The sequence below is a fragment of the Dasypus novemcinctus genome, chromosome 22, assembly GCF_030445035.2.
Source record: "Dasypus novemcinctus isolate mDasNov1 chromosome 22, mDasNov1.1.hap2, whole genome shotgun sequence".
In the NCBI taxonomy this organism is placed as follows: Eukaryota; Metazoa; Chordata; class Mammalia; order Cingulata; family Dasypodidae; genus Dasypus; species Dasypus novemcinctus.
In genome coordinates this window covers 74,758,118-74,775,099 of record NC_080694.1, presented here as the reverse complement: position 1 = coordinate 74,775,099, position 16,982 = coordinate 74,758,118, and the positions used below count along the sequence as shown (strand labels likewise).

The window sequence follows — 16,982 nt, the reverse complement described above, 5'->3', positions numbered from 1 at the left end:
ACACTGCAGGTACAGTTACATAAAGCACTATTCACTCTTAATTTTCTTAAATGTAGAACCACCCTGGAAAGGACAGCAGCTGAAAGGCATTTCCAAAATAATTCAAAAACTCAAATCCACACTCTGAAAAACCTTTAATTTGGTGGAATGATCCACTGACTAATGAATGGTCAACAGGGAAGCTGTTAACTTAGGGACAAGGGTATGCTTGTGTTTCCCCAGGAGATGAAGAACATCCGGTGTGGGTGCCAGCTCATTGAATAAAACCATATCATGAATGTCAAAAGATGATGAAAGCTCCTGTGGAACCCAGAACTTCCAGTCATGCAGATGTAATGATTGATGCTGGAAACTACATGGCTGAATTCCACTCTGAAGACCAGAGCAGCTTCACCCCCCTACATGGAGGTAAATTAAACATCTGAGTCAAGAAGCCAAACAACAGTTGGTAAAGGATAAATTGCCAGTTACTGCTCATAATTTGTTGGTAGCTATGCTCACCATAGTAACAGCAACCTCCTCAGATGCACATAACAAGCCCTCTGCAGTATGAAGCAGCAAGAAATTGCCAAATGTGTCATCACAGCTTTGCAAAAACAAGAAGGGGGAATTGTTGTGGGAAAACAGGAAGGAACATGGTTTGAAGTTGAAACATATCCACAACACAGACAAAAGGTGTGGACTTAGGAACACTGGGCCTTGACTAGATGGAACACTGTCTGGTCAGCATGAAAAAATGTTTGCATGAGGAGGCATTTGAACTTTGTATGACCTGTACCTTATTATTGTAAATGTTGCACCTGTCTCTTATTATAGTAAATAATAAGAGGGTTGAGGCTCTCAAATTCAGAAGCTATAAGTCCCCTGGTCCCATCATTATTTCCTCTCTTGTGTCTTTCTGTCCTTTTATTTCTTCAGTTCTCTGTCACCTTCCCTTCATGCAAACCTATTGCTGAGCTGGTCTTAGCACCCCTGTCACCCTATTCTTCCCTCTCCCTTTTCTCAGAACAGCTGATAACCACCACCCTTATATCAATGATGCAAGTTCTTCCATTGCTAAAATAATAAATCTACTTTAGTCCCTTATGCTTGTTGACTCCTCAGTCTTGAGGATTTGGGAATTGTAATGCCCACTCTGTTTCTGATTGAGAGGGGACTTAGATCCATGGGGGCAGATGGATGCATTGGTCTTGCTTGCAGTTGTAGATACTCTGTTTTTTTGGGATGGGATTTGTCCATCATCACCCACCCTTTTGTTAGTTGTCCTGGATGAACCCAATGAACTGTAGAAGAGGTGTTGCGCTCTGCTGAGATTCAGGGTTCAACTGGCATATGAATAGACTGAGGATTTAGATGTAGTGTTAATTATAGGTACAAATAGAAGGGGCAGAAGAGCTATGTGTAGAGAAATTATAAATGAGTCTAACTGTTACACTGGGGAACATATATTTCAAAGTAAGTCCCACTGACAGTGTCTGAATTCCTAAGGGTATCTGCCTTGGCTATAGTGTCTAGATGTCTCTAGATCCCTCAGAAGCCCTAGTCTTTTGGGCACTGTTTGCTGTGGCAGCCAATAAGATCCTGCTCAGACGTGCATAAGCATAACCTCTGAAGTGACCTCCTGACTCACTTTGAAATTTCTTAGTCATAAAAACTCATTTGTATTTAATATTGCCCCTTTTGGTCAAGGTATTTTCCCAGATGCATCCCTAGTCAGCAGTTGGTAATAATTCCTCAGTGCCAGGGAGGCTCATCCCTGGGAGTCATGTTCCACACTGGATGGAAGGTAGTGTATTTATATGTTGAGTTTGGCTTTGAGAGAGACCATATTTGAGCAACAAGGAGGCTTTCAGTAGGTAACTCCTGGGCAATACATAATAATATGCTTAGTTTCAGTTTCACAAGAACAATTTCCATTTGTATAAGTGCCAATATTAAGGGCCTGGTGTAATGGCCTGTCTTCCTTTGCTAAGCACTGCCCATGTACTCAGGGATTCTTGCCACTCCATTAGAGAAGGTAGCAGGAATCCCCAGGATGGGAATACAATATTCTTTGGTTATTATGTGCCTCTCCACTCACTGACACAATGTCCCATGACCACTTGAACATGTTCATATGCTGTAGAGGCATGGCCCAGGTTCCCCCCTCCTCTCACATTCCCCTACCACTGACACCCACACCAGTGATCCTCCCCTGCCACAGTTGTGACCCTCAGGAACAACTTCTGTGCTCATGGAAAGTTGGTCTACTAGAAGTGACACCACTGTATCCCATCAGTGGAAATATGATGGACTGCTAAGTATGTGGAGGTGGGAAATGGACTCACAGTATAGAGAAAACTAGAGTTGGTTCTCTTCTGCACACTAGGTGTGTTAAAGACTTTGTGAATGGTAAAATTATAAAACTAATGAAAAATACACACCCACACATGAATATATTTATGATCTTAGGGTGTTAAAAAAACTTCTTAAAAAAAGACCCTAAAAACACAAACTATCAGGTAAAAATTTGATAAAATTTAATCACCAAAATTCGAGACTTTTGTCTCTTGAACAGTACCATAAAGTTAATGATATTTTCTAGTCTAAATGGATTAATATCTAGAATATACAATGAATTCCTTCAAGCCAACAAAAGAAAGACTGGAAATTGAAAATGGGCAAAGGGCATAAATAGGAAATTCCAGAAGAGATGTTCAACCTCACAGGTAGGGAGAGAAAGTCAGAAGTAAACAATAGTGAGGTGAAACTGGCCTGGGGGTCTTGGCCCAGAGCCTTCTCCTCTGTCCTTTCTCACACAGGGCAATCCCTTTGGCTCAGCGCCTCTGAACATGTCAGCCACATCCCTCAGGGAACTGGACAGAGTAGGACGTGTGGGAGACTTGCAGATGCAGCATGAGTGGTTGTTGGTTTGTTCCACTCCACACCCACCCAGGAAACCCCTGCCTGTCTACACCCTAGTGTAGCAGAGCCCGTGGGGATGTGAGTGCGGAAGGTCCGAGCATAGTGGGAGGATCTGGGAATAAGGACAGGGCTGGGGACCTGCGGACTCCACTTTCAGCAGCCACAGAGCAGATGGACAACTGAACAGACAAGTCATTTAACCATGTGCCGAGTGAAACTGTAGACTCTACTTGTGTAAAAAAACATAAAGCCACATACTTATATACAAAACTGGCAGGATTCACAAAAATTTGAAACCAGTAGTTGTTCTATGAGGCATGACATGGGAAGTGGGGTGGAGAGGGGTTTCTCCCTTCTGAAAACGCTGGGATTTTTACCCCTGAGCACAGGCTACTTTACCACGAACACGAGGCAGCGCTCCTGCTCCTCCTGCTGGCTGGACCACCAGACCCCTTGGCTTCCTCTGGCACAGACACGGGGGTTCTGCCCACATCACTGGACAGAAGAAGAGCCTCTGGCTTCTTACAGCAAGGGCCCCTCTTGCCTGGCAGGTCACTCAGGTGATTGCTCAGGTCACAGCCATTCCCAGTAGATTTGTAAGGAAGCTCACATGGGATGAGGGCTTGGCTGCCTTCAAACCCTGGACCCCGGACTTCAGGAGCGGAACCCCCACAGCCAGGACGAGTAGAGGCTTCTATGGGGGGACCTGGGCTGCAGGTGGAGGCAGGTCTCTTTAGGGGCTGGGTGGGAGGGCGAGAGTGGGAGGCTCTACCTTGAAAGGAGAGAGACCTAGAGCCATAAGGGCGGGGGGGGGGGGGGGGAGCCGTCACCCCGACAGTGATTCATAAGGTGCTTTGTCAAGGGTTTTAGTAGCAGCTTGATCCTGTGTCCAGATAATAATAGGAATAATAAACATTTAGGAGGTAGCCAGACCTGAGTAAAGCCTCATTTCACAGGGTGATGGGCTCTGGTGCTTGCTCCGCTGTCATCAGGGAAGACCTGGTCACAGTGACAGGAGCCCCCTTCAGCTGTCCCCCCCCAATTGTCCCCACAGCCACTAGCACAAGCCTTTCACTCCACACGTGACATGCAAAAAGTCTGGTCACTCACTTTATCACACTCTCTCTGGCCCTGGAGAAGTGGCCTGGAGGAATCAGATCAGAAGGGCCCTGGGTCCATCAGGGGAGGAGGTCCGAGTCCCACTTGGTGACGCAGCCCCAGTGGACGTCGAGAGGAAGCAGCCTCTGCTGTAAACTTAGTGCCAGCTCGAGACCTGATTTTCCCCATGACGATTATTTGAAGAGTTTTTATTTTAGATTTTTCCCCACAACTGGCTGGCGCCCAGCTTTGCTGTGCCCTAGGCCAGCCAAGCCTGCCTCTGCTTCTCCACTGGAGGAGCAGACAAGGCGGAGCACGCGGGAGGATAAAATAAAATAAAAACCACAGGCTGCCCTGACTGCGCGGCCACCGTCTCCCCTGGACCCCAGGGCCGGCTCCAAGGCTCGCTGCGCCCCAGCCTTTTAGGGACTGGGAACCTTCCTTCCTGAGGTAAGGAAGAAAAGCCTTTGCTGAGAAAGTCGCGGCCAAGGAGATCGTCGCCCGCGTCTGCGAGTCCCGGAGGGTCGCTGGTCTAGAGCCAGGCGGCGCCCACCAGGTGGGACCGCGCTCAGTGCTACCCGCGCCCCGGGAGCTGGCCCGGCCCTCCCCCGCGCTGGCAGTAGGGAAAACTCCCAAAGCAGGTGATGGCCCTGGAGTAGGTGAGGATCCTAGGTAGGAGAGGGTCCTGGGGCAGGTGAGGGCCCTGGAACAGGTGAGGGCCCCAGGGCAGGTGGGGATGAGGGGGGGCGGAACAACAGAGGGCTGGCCTTGTCCATTCTGCCTCCGCCCAGCCCCCTCGGCTCAGTTGCCCTTTCTTTCTAACAGAGGATGACCACTCTTCTACCTGACCGCCAGGTGGCGCTTCAACACCTGGCGTCTCAAAGTGCGCTCAGGGCCCAGAGCTGCTTCCTCCTGTCCCTGGAGCTTGTTAGAAACAGGCTTGGGGTCCAGCCCAGACCTCCAGGGTGGGAACCTGCCTTTAACAAGCTCCTCAGGTGGTCTGTCTGCACGTCAATTGGAAAAGACTGACGTAAAGGGTCTATCAGACCGAGATGAAGCTGCAGGAGCAGTGCCTAAATTACAAACAATTTAAAAACAAAGCTATGTTTAGAAAGTTGTACATTTCTTCAATTCAGTAAAGGTCCTGGCACAGTGCTGGGCATAAAACAAGGGCTTGATGGGTGTTTTTGAATGGTAACAGCTATACAAGTAACTACTATTTACTGAGCACTTACTACGTGCCAGGTACTGCTCTCAACTCTGCATCTGGCCATATTTAGTCCTCACAGCTGCTATAATGTAGGTGCTATGAGTCCTCCCACTTGATATATGAAGATGGTGTGGGGCCAAAAGTTCCAATAACGTGGCCTCTTTCATCTCGCAAGAGCCAGAACAGAGAACCCGAGCAGCTGGGCTCTGGGGCTCGAGTGTGGACGTGGTCCTGACGGGCTGGAGTGGAGCTCCCAACACCCCAGCTCTTTACCTGAGTCTGTTTGCAGGTGCAGCACCAAGGTGTGTGAGGGAAGCTGAAACAGAGAGAGCTGTGACGTGTTCTTTATGGGCACCCCCAATGTAACAGGTGCTGGGTGCAGTGTGAGGATGTGGGAGAAGCCTTCTGGGGTCTAGGGGAGAAAGGTGCGCCCCCCCCCCCACCATGGTTAGCGTAAGCACTCAGGGCCTGCCCTTGGGGAGCGGAGGGGATGCCCCAGGAGAGGGGATCCCTGAGGGAAAGCTTACCGGGGTGGGGAGGAGGGAAAAATCGGAGATGGGGGAGAGCAGGAGGGCAGCTGAAGGGAATGCGGGAGCTGCGGCCCCTTCCTCTGTACCCGAGAACGTTCCCATCATCTCTGGGAGATGAGTATTTTCCCGTGGAGGGTGCGGAGCTCTTGGACAAGGTCGGAGAAATGGGCTCTGGACTCATGAATGTCTTCATTTCACCTCTGCAGGCAAGCTGGTAGCCAGTTAGGTCCAAATTCCTAGTGAGTGAGGCTAAACTCACAGGAAAGGAAGCTCTTGGGTCTGTGGTGAGAATTAGATGGTGTCGCCTCTCTCCCCAGCTGCCAGGGCAGGAGGCTTTCAGTTAGACCTAAGAGGAAGGGGCAGTGGGGCCAGTGCAGATGGGGGGACCCGGGCATCACCTCTGCTCGCCTCCAGAGGGCGGTATGGCACACGGCGGAAAGCAGCCTTCAACCAACTTTCTAACTTGTGTGCTGTGTTTTCCAAGGGAGAGGGGACAAGTGGAGATGAAAGTGGAGAGGAAAGGAAATACACATTACAGTGAAAAAGCCCCTGGTGGGGCCCCTGGTAGCCACTGGCTGGTGACCTGGAGTGAGCCCTTCATCCTCTGGGGCTGTTTCCCCAGGAGCCCCAAGGCCCTTCCAGACTCCTGGACAAGCAGTGAGAGGCACCTCCTGACTCAATGGTACCTGGCTCAGCCCCTCCACTCATGGAGGGCACACAGCACACGGCAAGTGTCCTCTTCCCCTCCCAGGGCAGAGGGCTAATGCTTTAGCACGAGGAAGGAAAACACCTGTATTCCAGAGCCTGCCAGACCCTGGAAGCTGCCCTTCCACACAGCATTTGAAAGTTCTGGAGGAAAAGGGGGAGTTGGGTGGAAAAGATGAGTAAAAGGCCTCTCTGATCCTCTTGCATTGCAGAGTTATTGTATTTTATTAAGATAATTCCCCTTAGAATTTTACACTTTAAATGGTGTTAGACACTGGCTTGAGTACTAATCACTTCATAGATTAAACAGCTGTTCCAGGACCAGCCTAATAACATGAATGTTATTTATAATCATTTCTGGGGGTGGGATGTGTCCCCCCAATACAAGATAATCAAATTTAATGACATGACCCTTTGAGCACAGCCCTGTGATGGGCTTGGGTGTTTGTGTGAGTGATTGAGATGGTGTGTTTATCAGAGCACCCTTGCTGTTCTGCAGATCATCTTCGTGGGGGTGGTGACAGACCCTTTCCCTGGAAATGACATGTTTAAAGGAGGCAGGGCTGGGGAACAGGCCTCCCTGCTCACTCCTGTAGAGCTGGGCTCCTCTGTGTCTCCCTTTCTCAAAAAGAAGGGGTGTACTTGTAGGATGCCCTTCCCTTCCCTCCTTCCCTGGACCCCAGCTCAGGATCTTGGTCAGTCCATGGCTCAGGTAGATCCTAGGCAGGTGCACCTGCCTGCAATCAGCAGGGGGGGGTTCCTTCTTGGGTGGGGTTCTGCTGGCAGGGAGGCCAATTCTTCACTGCACTGTGGGGTCCACAGGGCAGCACGGGGCTGGCTCCATGTGGAGAGTCCTCTGAGGCTGGAGCTCAGGCCCCTAAGAGTGAACTCCCACAGAGCCAGGTGCAGCCACGTCCCCTGGGGCCCCTCCAGCTAACATTGTACTTAATGGTGAAAGATGAAAGCTTTCCCACCGAGATCGGGAACAATACCCCCTGGTATTCAATATTGTGATAGAAGCCCTAGCTAAGACAATTATGCAAGAAAAAGAAACAAAAGTCACCCAAATAGGAAATGAAGAAGTAAAAATTACATTATTCACTGATAAGATCCTATACTTAGAAAATACCCCAAAATCCACAATAAAATAGAACTTATAGACAATTTCTGTAATGTGATAAAATACTCAATGTGCAAAAATCAATAGCATTTCTATGCACTACTAATGAGCAACCTCAGGAGGAAGTCAGAAAAAAAATTCCATTTACAATCATGACTAAAAGAATCAAATAAGAATAAGTTTAGTCAAGGACATAAAGGACCTGTATTCAGAAACCCATAAAACAATGGTAAAAGAAATCAACAACAATCTAAATAAATGGAAGGATATTTCCATGTTCATATGTTAGAAGACTAAATATCATTAAGGTGTCAATTCTACCCAAACTGATCTGCAAATTTAACACAATCCTGATAAAAATTCAAATAACCTTTTTAGTAGAATTTGAAAAGCCAATTATCAAATTTATCTGGAAGAGTCAGGGCCCCCTAATAGCCAAAATAATTTTTTAAAAAGAACAAAGTTGAAGGACATGCTCTTCCAGACTTTAAAGCATATTGTCTAGCTACAGGGGTAAAAACAGCATGGTACTGGCATAAACATAGAGAGACTGACCAATGGAACCAAATCTGGAGTTCAGAACATAGCCTCACATCTGTGGTCCAGTGATCTTTGACAAGGCTGTCAGCCCACTCAGCTGGGGCAGAATAGCCTGTTCAAAAATGGTGCTGGGAGAACTGGATATTCATATCTCAAAGAAAGAAAGAGGACCTTTATCTCACAGTTTATTCAAAAATTAATTTAAAATGTATCTAGGACCTAAACATAAAACTAGAACCCTAAAACTCTTAGAAGAAAATGTAGGGAAACATCTTCAAGATCTTGTGCTTGGTGGTGGTTTCTTGAACCTTACTCCCAAAGCAGAAGCAACAAATGAAGTAAAAGATAAATGGGCCAGCCTCAAAATTAAATACTTTTGTTCTTTAAAAGACTTTATTAAGGAAGTAAAAAGGCAGCTAACTCAATGGGAAAAAATCTTTGGATAGCAAATATCTGATAAAGCATTGCTGTCCATGTAATAGAGATTGTACATCTTAATGGCATGACCAGCCACCCTGTTAAAAAATGGGCAAAATATTTGAGCAGACATTTCTCCAAAGTGGAAAGAGGAAAGACCAAAAGATAGATGAAAAGATGTGGAATCTGAGCCTCCTCTTGACATAGAGGTGCAATGGACACAACCAATCCAATGTCCACAGAGAAGAGGTGGCATTGGATTGGAAAAAGTGGACATGGTGGCTGATGGGTATGGGGAAAGGCAGGAAGAGATGAGAGGTGGAGGCGTCTTTGGGACATGGAGCTGCCTTGGATGGTGCTTCAGAGGCAATCACCGGACATTGTAAATCCTCCCAGGGCCCACTGGATGGAATGGAGGAGAGTATGGGCCATGATGTGGACCATTGACTATGAGGTGCAGAGGTGCCCAAAGATGTACTTACCAAATCCAATGGATGTGTCATGATGATGGGAACGAGTGTTGCTGGGGGGGGGGGGGGGGGAGAGGTGGGGTGGGGGGGTGGGGTTGAATGGGACCTCACATATATATTTTTAATGTAATATTATTACAAAGTCAATAAAAAAAAAAGATAGATGAAAAGAAATTCACATAACTAGTTATTAATGAAATGCAGATCAAAGCCACCATGAGATAGCTTCTCTCACTGTATGGAATGGCCACTCTTAAAAGAACAGAAAACGTCAAGTGCTGGAGAGGATGTGGAGAGGTAGGAACACTCCTTTAATGTTGATGGAGTTGTAAAATTGTGCAGCCCAATCACGTGAGTCACATTCGCTTCCCTGATTTTAAATCTTTCAGTATAATCATTTATGAATACTTTTGTAAATAGCATAGTTGCATTTTTAAAATCTAATCTGAGAGCCTGTCCTTTGACAAATGATTTTTTTCTGTTTACATTTATTATGGTTATTGATATATCAATTTCTATCATGTTATTTTGTGAATTCTTTTATCATTCATTTCTAGCTTCTTTCTCTCCTTATTTTTGTATCTTTGTTGAATTTATTGAATTTTCTTTATTCCATTTTTTCTGTTGTCCTGGTTTGGAAGTTATGAATTCTATTTCTGTTTACTCCCAATATATTTTTTGAAAATTGTGTAGTTCTTTCAGACAGAAATAATTTCGAGTGGTCTATTTACAGTCTTTTCCAATTTTCATTTCCACTGGCTGACTGTATTTCATGTAATAGCATTCCCTTGAAATGACATCATTACAGATATGCCATGATTTAGGGCTTTGTGGTCAAGATCTTTTAAAGACCATGGACTCAATGTTATTTTTCATAGAGAGAAATTAATTTCTAATTTCACTTTCTATATATTCCCCATGTAAAATTTTACAATAAATGATTTATCAGTCTTTTTTTCTATCTAATCAATAAATCCACCAAAAATGATTCAATACTGTGAAATTTTCAAGAAATTTCATTGTTTGTTTTCAAGCTCAATATTTGCAAGTATTATAAACTGAGGCAAATAAAGTTCATTTCCTCTCAAGCCTTCTACAACTTACTATACACCTCAAGTTTAGCTTTTACTATCTTCTTTCACCTTCTGGCCCAATCAGGCAATTTTACTTTAAGACAAAGTTACTATTTTTCCCTTCTTTTTAAAATTTATTACTCATCAGTTTGCCTTCCCTCTTGCTTTTCTGACACTAAAAATTTCAACAAAATTCTTAAGGTGATTTTCTTTTAGTAGTCTGGAGTATACTACATCATTTCATGTGTGTTCACTACCCCAAAATGCTACATTTAAAAAAAATGCAATTTTCTTAATTTGCTCAAAAACTGTATGTCTTCATTTCACTTGGTAAAGTTAATATGACAATGGAAAACATACACATACACACATTTTTAATCAAAAAAGAAAAGTATTTTAGATATGCTGATTTGAAAAGATACCAAAGAAAAAGAAATAAAAGCAAATACTAAAAACTACTCTACAACAATAAAATAATTAAAAAACTTGCAGGCTAAATGGATAAAAATGAGGAATATGCAGTGAAAAACAAATGAATAGCATTCAGGTTGGTAAATGGAAAAATTTAAATTTTATGGTTTTCCAAGGAAATTATGTTTCAATGTAAATTTTGAAATACTATCTATGTATATTCCACACAGATTTTTGGTGCCAATGTTAAAATTTCAAATTCTGCATGCAAGATTTACCAAAAAAAAACTCTGGTAAAATACAAATATATGCAAAATTCTAAGTTTTGGCAAATGTTGTAATTATCACAATTGGTTGGTTTTGAAAAGTCATGATGAATCCAGACTTAGAAGAAAATCTATTTCATAAGTATTTCATTTGATTAAAAATACCAGCTTGCATGTTATAAATGAACCCAGAAAATTATATCTTAAAAGAAAGAAGACTGTAATTTAACAATAATCTATGTGTATTTAGTTGCCACTGGGGGAAAAATCCAAAAAACATAGGAAATGTTAAGACTGGTATAAATGACCCTGCAGTGCTCCCATGGCCACATTACAAGAAAAACAAAAACTTCCCATTTGTAAATTAGCAGCTTTCTTTATATGAAGGTCTCTTTCCATTTGCCACTTAACGTGGCTTTGTCCTTGCTTTGGGAACCAGGCTGAGTCTGGGGTGTTTCTTCAATCTTCTGTGTGGTCACTGGAACTACATTCTCCAACATTTCCATCAACTTCTGCCTGAATAACACCAGAAATGGCTGGTGCCTATCTCTGGACTTTGATGATTGAAGGAGCAGGGTCATTCTCTTTGCACTCTTCACTGAGCTCTGGCGAATCCTAAGCTTTGTGAACTGTGGACTTCTGGACAGGGCAATAGCAGTTCAAGTGCAATGGAACCATGGCTGCTTTAGAATACATCATTAGCTTGTAGACGGTAAGGCTGGCTTGGACAGGGGTCTTGGAAGTGAGCTCTAAATATATGCTTAGCTTTACCCAAGTTGCTGAAAGCCCCTCAAAAGTATCTTTCCATTCTCTGATCTCCTCAGGTCTCCTAAGACCAGCTCTGGACTGGGATTGTTAGCTGGGAAACTTGGTAAGAGTGACTACATTTCATCTAACAGGCCGAGTCAAAAGCAAGATGTCTTGAAACAGAAAAATGTAAAGTTTATGTCCATTTTCATTCTTCAGCTCCTCATGGCAAAGCAATACTTTGCTTGCTTCAATTCTAGGGTCCTCTGCTTTTCATCCAGCTATACAGTTTACCAGTGTAATACTGGCACTTGTATTCACCTTTCTTCAAGCTGGTACTAGAGAGAACTCCTTGTATTATCAGTACAGTGTCCTCCAGAAGCTGACCATCAAGGGGGATTGGGGTGTGTCTGGGAATTTTTCTTAACAAAAAAAGGGGGGTACTTGGCTAGGCAAATTCCAGGAACACCTAGGAAGTTACAGAGACCTAGTTTTTTTACAAAAAGGAGAATCAGGACATCACTGGAGGAAGTCTTGGATTCGTGGATCTTGTTTCTTTGGATCAAGAAGCACGTAGGCTGCCAGGTGGTCTCTACAATAGGCTCTCTAGGCATTCAAGCACAAGAAGGCAACCAGTTGGCTCTACTGCTCCAGCAAGCTTGGCTGCTTCTCCAAATGGTGCCAACAAATCAACAAATACATGTGAGAGTTCCCCTTTTGATGTATAGATGACCTTAACATGGGGTCATGGTAGCCTTTCTTGCAAGCTTGAGATCCTCAATTAAATCCTGTTTGCCTTGGCCATTTCATATATCTCCTCTGATTTTGATTCTCAGGTTGTCAGAGACTCCTTCATACTGATAGCTGACATCTCTGACCATAGCACATTATTTCTTATTTTCAAGGTGTTGGGACTGTAGATCTGTTGTATGACTTCTGGGCAGAAGCCAGGGATATGTTATCAGCACAGAAGGTAAAGGACTGTATTGCTTGACCAAAGCTTCTGACTGCTCCGTATCTTGCAGGAGGGATTAACTTTGTGAAGGATGTGACCTGAGCTCGAGGTCGACCTCTTTCATGGCATGGCTCCTCTTGTACTCTGAAGGGTTTATTATTAATATCTAGGACTCAAGTAGTCCTCTTAGTAGGTAGGGGACCCCCAGTCTCATCATGCATCACCATGCTTTACCAGGTCTCCCTACTATCAACCCATATCTGAGTCATCCCTACAGCTGATTAAAATGTCATTGTGGTAACTTACATAGAACACAAAATATCCCATTTTAAACATTTTTAAGTGTACAATTCAGTGGTATTAATTACATTTAAAGTGTTTGCTACCATCGCAACATCCACATCTCTGTGGAGAGTTGAGGATGCAGTGGATGCAGCAGAGCCCCTCCTTTGCCTCTGGAATTAGGCTTAACATCCTTGTAAGGTCAGGGGACAGAGCCATGGAGTGATTCACCACGGGCCAGGAATAAGGAGTGAACATTTAGAAGAAGTGCATGGCACAGGAGAAAGTAGGGAAGACTTTCCCTTCCTAGGAGCCTTCCAAGAAATGGATGTACCATGGAAGCTGTTTGGTCTGTGCAGCAGGAACCCTGGACAGAAAAATCAACAAACACTTGGCACTGGACTGGTACCACGCCTGGGTTCCCTGCAGAGGCACTTCATGACGTGAGCTCAGAAAGCTCTGTTGAAGGTGAGCTAAAGATAGTCATTAAAAACACACAAAGAAAAGACACTCCCTCATCAGGAGTCACAAATGGAGGAGCACAATTGAAAAAGAAAGGATTAAAGGACTAAATGAAAGAAGAGAGCATTAAAATCTGGTGGAAAATAACAAATAGGTTTTAAAAATGGACCAAGCAGAAGTTCTAGACATACATGCAAGGTGAATGAAAATAAAGTATTATTGACTTGATTAAATCATAAATTAAATACAGCTGGAAATAAAGTTTATGAAGCCTGAGGAGAGGAACCAAAATGCAGCACAGAGAAATAAAAAAGATGGAAAATAAGAAAATTTCAGAGGTTTTGAGAATGGAATGTAGAGCCCCAAAATGAAACTTATGCATTCTGGGAGGAAAGAAGATGACAATAGGGTATCAGCTGTGGATTTCCTGGAAATTATGAGAGAAACCAACCATAAATCCAAGAAACGCAAGTCTAAGCAGGATACATAAGAACAAATCTATTCCTAGGCACATTATAGAGAAACGGAAGGAAACAGAGACAAACAAGACGTTAGATCACCTTCTGTATTAGTCAGCCAAAGGGTTAGTTTTTATAAAGGTTATTTATTTGGGCAGGAGCTTACAGATATCAAGCCATAAGCATAAGTCACTTCTCTCACCAAAGTCTATTTTCACATGTTGGAGCAAGATGGCTGCTGACGTCTGAGAGGGTTCAGGCTTCCTGGTTCCTCTGGGTTCAGGTCCTCTGTTTACCCCATAAGTCAGCTGTAGACTATGAGCTCTCTAGGCTTTGCCTCTATCCACAATGTCAGCTGTAGACTAGCAGGCAAATGGCTCTGTTTCTCTCCCTGCAGCTCCAGCTTCAGCATCGAACTCCAACATCAAAACTCCAACATTTAGAAGTTCTCAACTCTGTTCTTTGCCAGGCCTTTTATCTGTGAGTACCTACCCACCAAATGGTGGGGACTCAATGCCCTACTGGCTCAAGTGGTTTACATAATCACTTAATCAATAAACCTATGAATCCAATATAATCTAATATGTCCAGAGGAAAAGATTAGTTTACAAACATAATCCAATATGTCTTTTTGGAATTCAGCAATAATATCAAGATGTTACACCTTCTAAGGAGCAATTAAACCTTCAGCCAACTTCTCAACTGCAACAAAATAGTTTCTCCAAAGTTCTGACAAAATAACTGTTAAATTAAATTTCTATTATCAGCTGAATTACAGATACAGAATGAGGATGAAAAAAAATTCACAAAATGCAAAAAAGGTACTTTACCACCAACTCTTGCTGAGAGACCTAGTAAAGTTTATATCTCAGTAAGAGGGAAATTAAGCCCAGAAAGAAGCAGGGGATGCACGAAGGAAAGATGAGAAAGGAGACTAGTAAACACATGAATAAATATAAAGAAGCATCAACTCAATAGAACAACAATAATAATGGCTAATTGAGGGGCATATTATAGCAAGGTGGGTTCAGGGATCATATTCAGATAGATTAACTAGTAAAATTAGAAGGAAAAGTCTAAAAACTTTTAGAAGATAAAATAGTTGCTAAGGGCAGGAAGAGGGAGGAAGAGGCATGATTTGGGGCATTTTCAGGACTTGGAGTTGTCCTGAATGATATTGCAGGACACATGCAGGACATTGTATATCCTGCCATAATCCACTGGGTGGACTGGGGAGAGTGTGAACTACAGTGTACACTATGATCCATGTGGTACAGCAGTGCTCCAGGGTGTATTCACCAAATGTGATGAATGTACCTCACTGATGTAAGGGGGTGTTGATGTGGGAGGAGCAGGAACAGTGGCAGGAGAGTGAGGTTAAAAAAAAAGGTTTTCTTCATGATCTTGGGAATAGCAAAGATTTCTTAAGACAAACCCTTCCTGCAATAGCACAGATTGATACGTTCTTCAGCATTAAAATAAATACCTTCTATGAGGAGGATGGAATGGGGAGTTACTGCATAATGGGTAGAAAGTTTCTTTTGGGGATGATGAAAAGTTTTGGAAAAGGATGTGGTGATGGTAGCACAACACTTTAAGGGTAATTAATACCACTGAATTGTACACTTAAAATGGTTAAAATGGAAATTTTGTGTTCTATAAAAGTTACCACAATGAAATTTTTTAAAAAATTATTAAAAATTAAGAACTTTGGATTATCTGAGACACCAAAAAGAGAGTGAAAAGAAAAGTCACAAACTGGGAGAAGATATTGGCCATACATATAACTGACAAACGACTTCAATCCAAAATATATGCAGAACTACAAGGAAAATGTAGGAGACAATTTGAGAGAAAAATGAACAAAGCTTCTCACTTCCAAGATGGTAGGCCTTCACTATCATCATCATCATCATCATCATCATCATCATCATCAGCATCAGCAGCAGCAGCAGCAGCAGCATCATCATCATTATATTAGTCAGCCAAAAGTGTGCTGATATAAAATACCAGGAATCTGTTGGCTTTGTAGAAAGGTTATTTATTTGGGATTGAAGCTTTCAGTATAGGCCATAAAGCATAAGTCATTTCCCTCACCAAAGTCTATGGTGACATATTGGGGCAAGAGGGCTGCTGATATCTGCCAAGAGTTCAGGCTTCTTGGGTTCCTCTTTCTGGAGGCTCTGTTTCTCTCTGGGTTCAGCTGCTGTTTTCTCTGATCTCTGCATCTGCAGACTAACAGGCCAATGGCTCATCTCTCTTCCCTGGGCCTTCTCTCTATCCTCAGGACCAAGCTCCTCTGTATGCTTACTTCCCAGGTCTCCAGCTTAAAACTCCAACATAAAAACTCCAACATAAAAATTCCAACTCTGTCCTTTGCCATGTCTTTTATCTGTGAGTCCCCACCCACCAAGGGGCAGGCACACAACACCTTAATGACCTGGCCCAATCAAAGCCCTAATCATAATTTAATGATGTCCAGGTATAGACCAGTTTACCAAACATAATTGATATCTATTTTTGCAATTCATAAATAATGCAAAACTGCTACAATCATCATTGTCATCATCATCACCATCATCCTCATAGATATCATCATCATCATCATCGTCATCATTGTCATCATCACTGTTGAGCACTTCATTGTGCCAGGGACCACGTCAAGCTCTTCCTCATGTCCCATCTCATTTAGTCCTCACTAGTGCAAGGAAGGAACCACTACTATTCGCAGTTGGAGGCCAGGGGTCTAGAAGCTCAGGGTGACTAACAGGACCTTTCTAAGGTCACACAGCTAAAACATGAGTCAAGCTCTGAACCAGGGAACTTCCTGCTCCTAGAGCCCAAGTTTTTCCCTACTGCCCATGTCAGTGTGAGGCCATCATTTACCCAAGAGGCCTGAAAGAAGATAGCTACACCATTCCCTCCACAAAGCATTTCATGTGGACCTTGAAAGATAATCTCAACTGGACAAGAGAAGGAGAGGAGAGCATTCCTGGAGTAAGGGCTTGCCTGTGGTCAGCCTCAGAAGTAGTAAAGAGTAGGACAGTTCAGGAAAGCAGCCATGGCTCAGTCTGGCTGGATACAGGTGCCTTAGAGAGGGGGCTGGAGAGGGGACAGAAGGGAAGGCAGCATTCCACCTGCAAAGCCTGTGTGAGCAGCTCCTGGGATGCCTGGACAACTTTGGGCAGGGCAGATCCATGAAGGGACTCTGATCAGAGCAGGATGAGCTCTGCCTCACAGGAGAGGGTGATGGAAAATGCAGGAGGGGATGTCCCAAGAGAACCCTGAGTGAGGAGAGAGCTGGGGAGGCCTGGCTGTGGGGAAGGCAGAGTTA

The 16,982-nt window shown here is 43.8% G+C and overlaps 1 protein-coding gene and 1 pseudogene across 1 annotated transcript in view; both read right to left on the bottom strand.

Annotated features, from left to right (window-relative positions):
• Positions 1-16,982, bottom strand: part of LOC101442557 (saoe class I histocompatibility antigen, A alpha chain-like) — a 1,048,500-nt gene that overhangs the window by 608,645 nt on the left and 422,873 nt on the right. The gene's annotated exons all lie outside the window — the stretch shown is intronic.
• Positions 11,404-12,673, bottom strand: LOC101435207 (neuroepithelial cell-transforming gene 1 protein pseudogene; annotated as a pseudogene).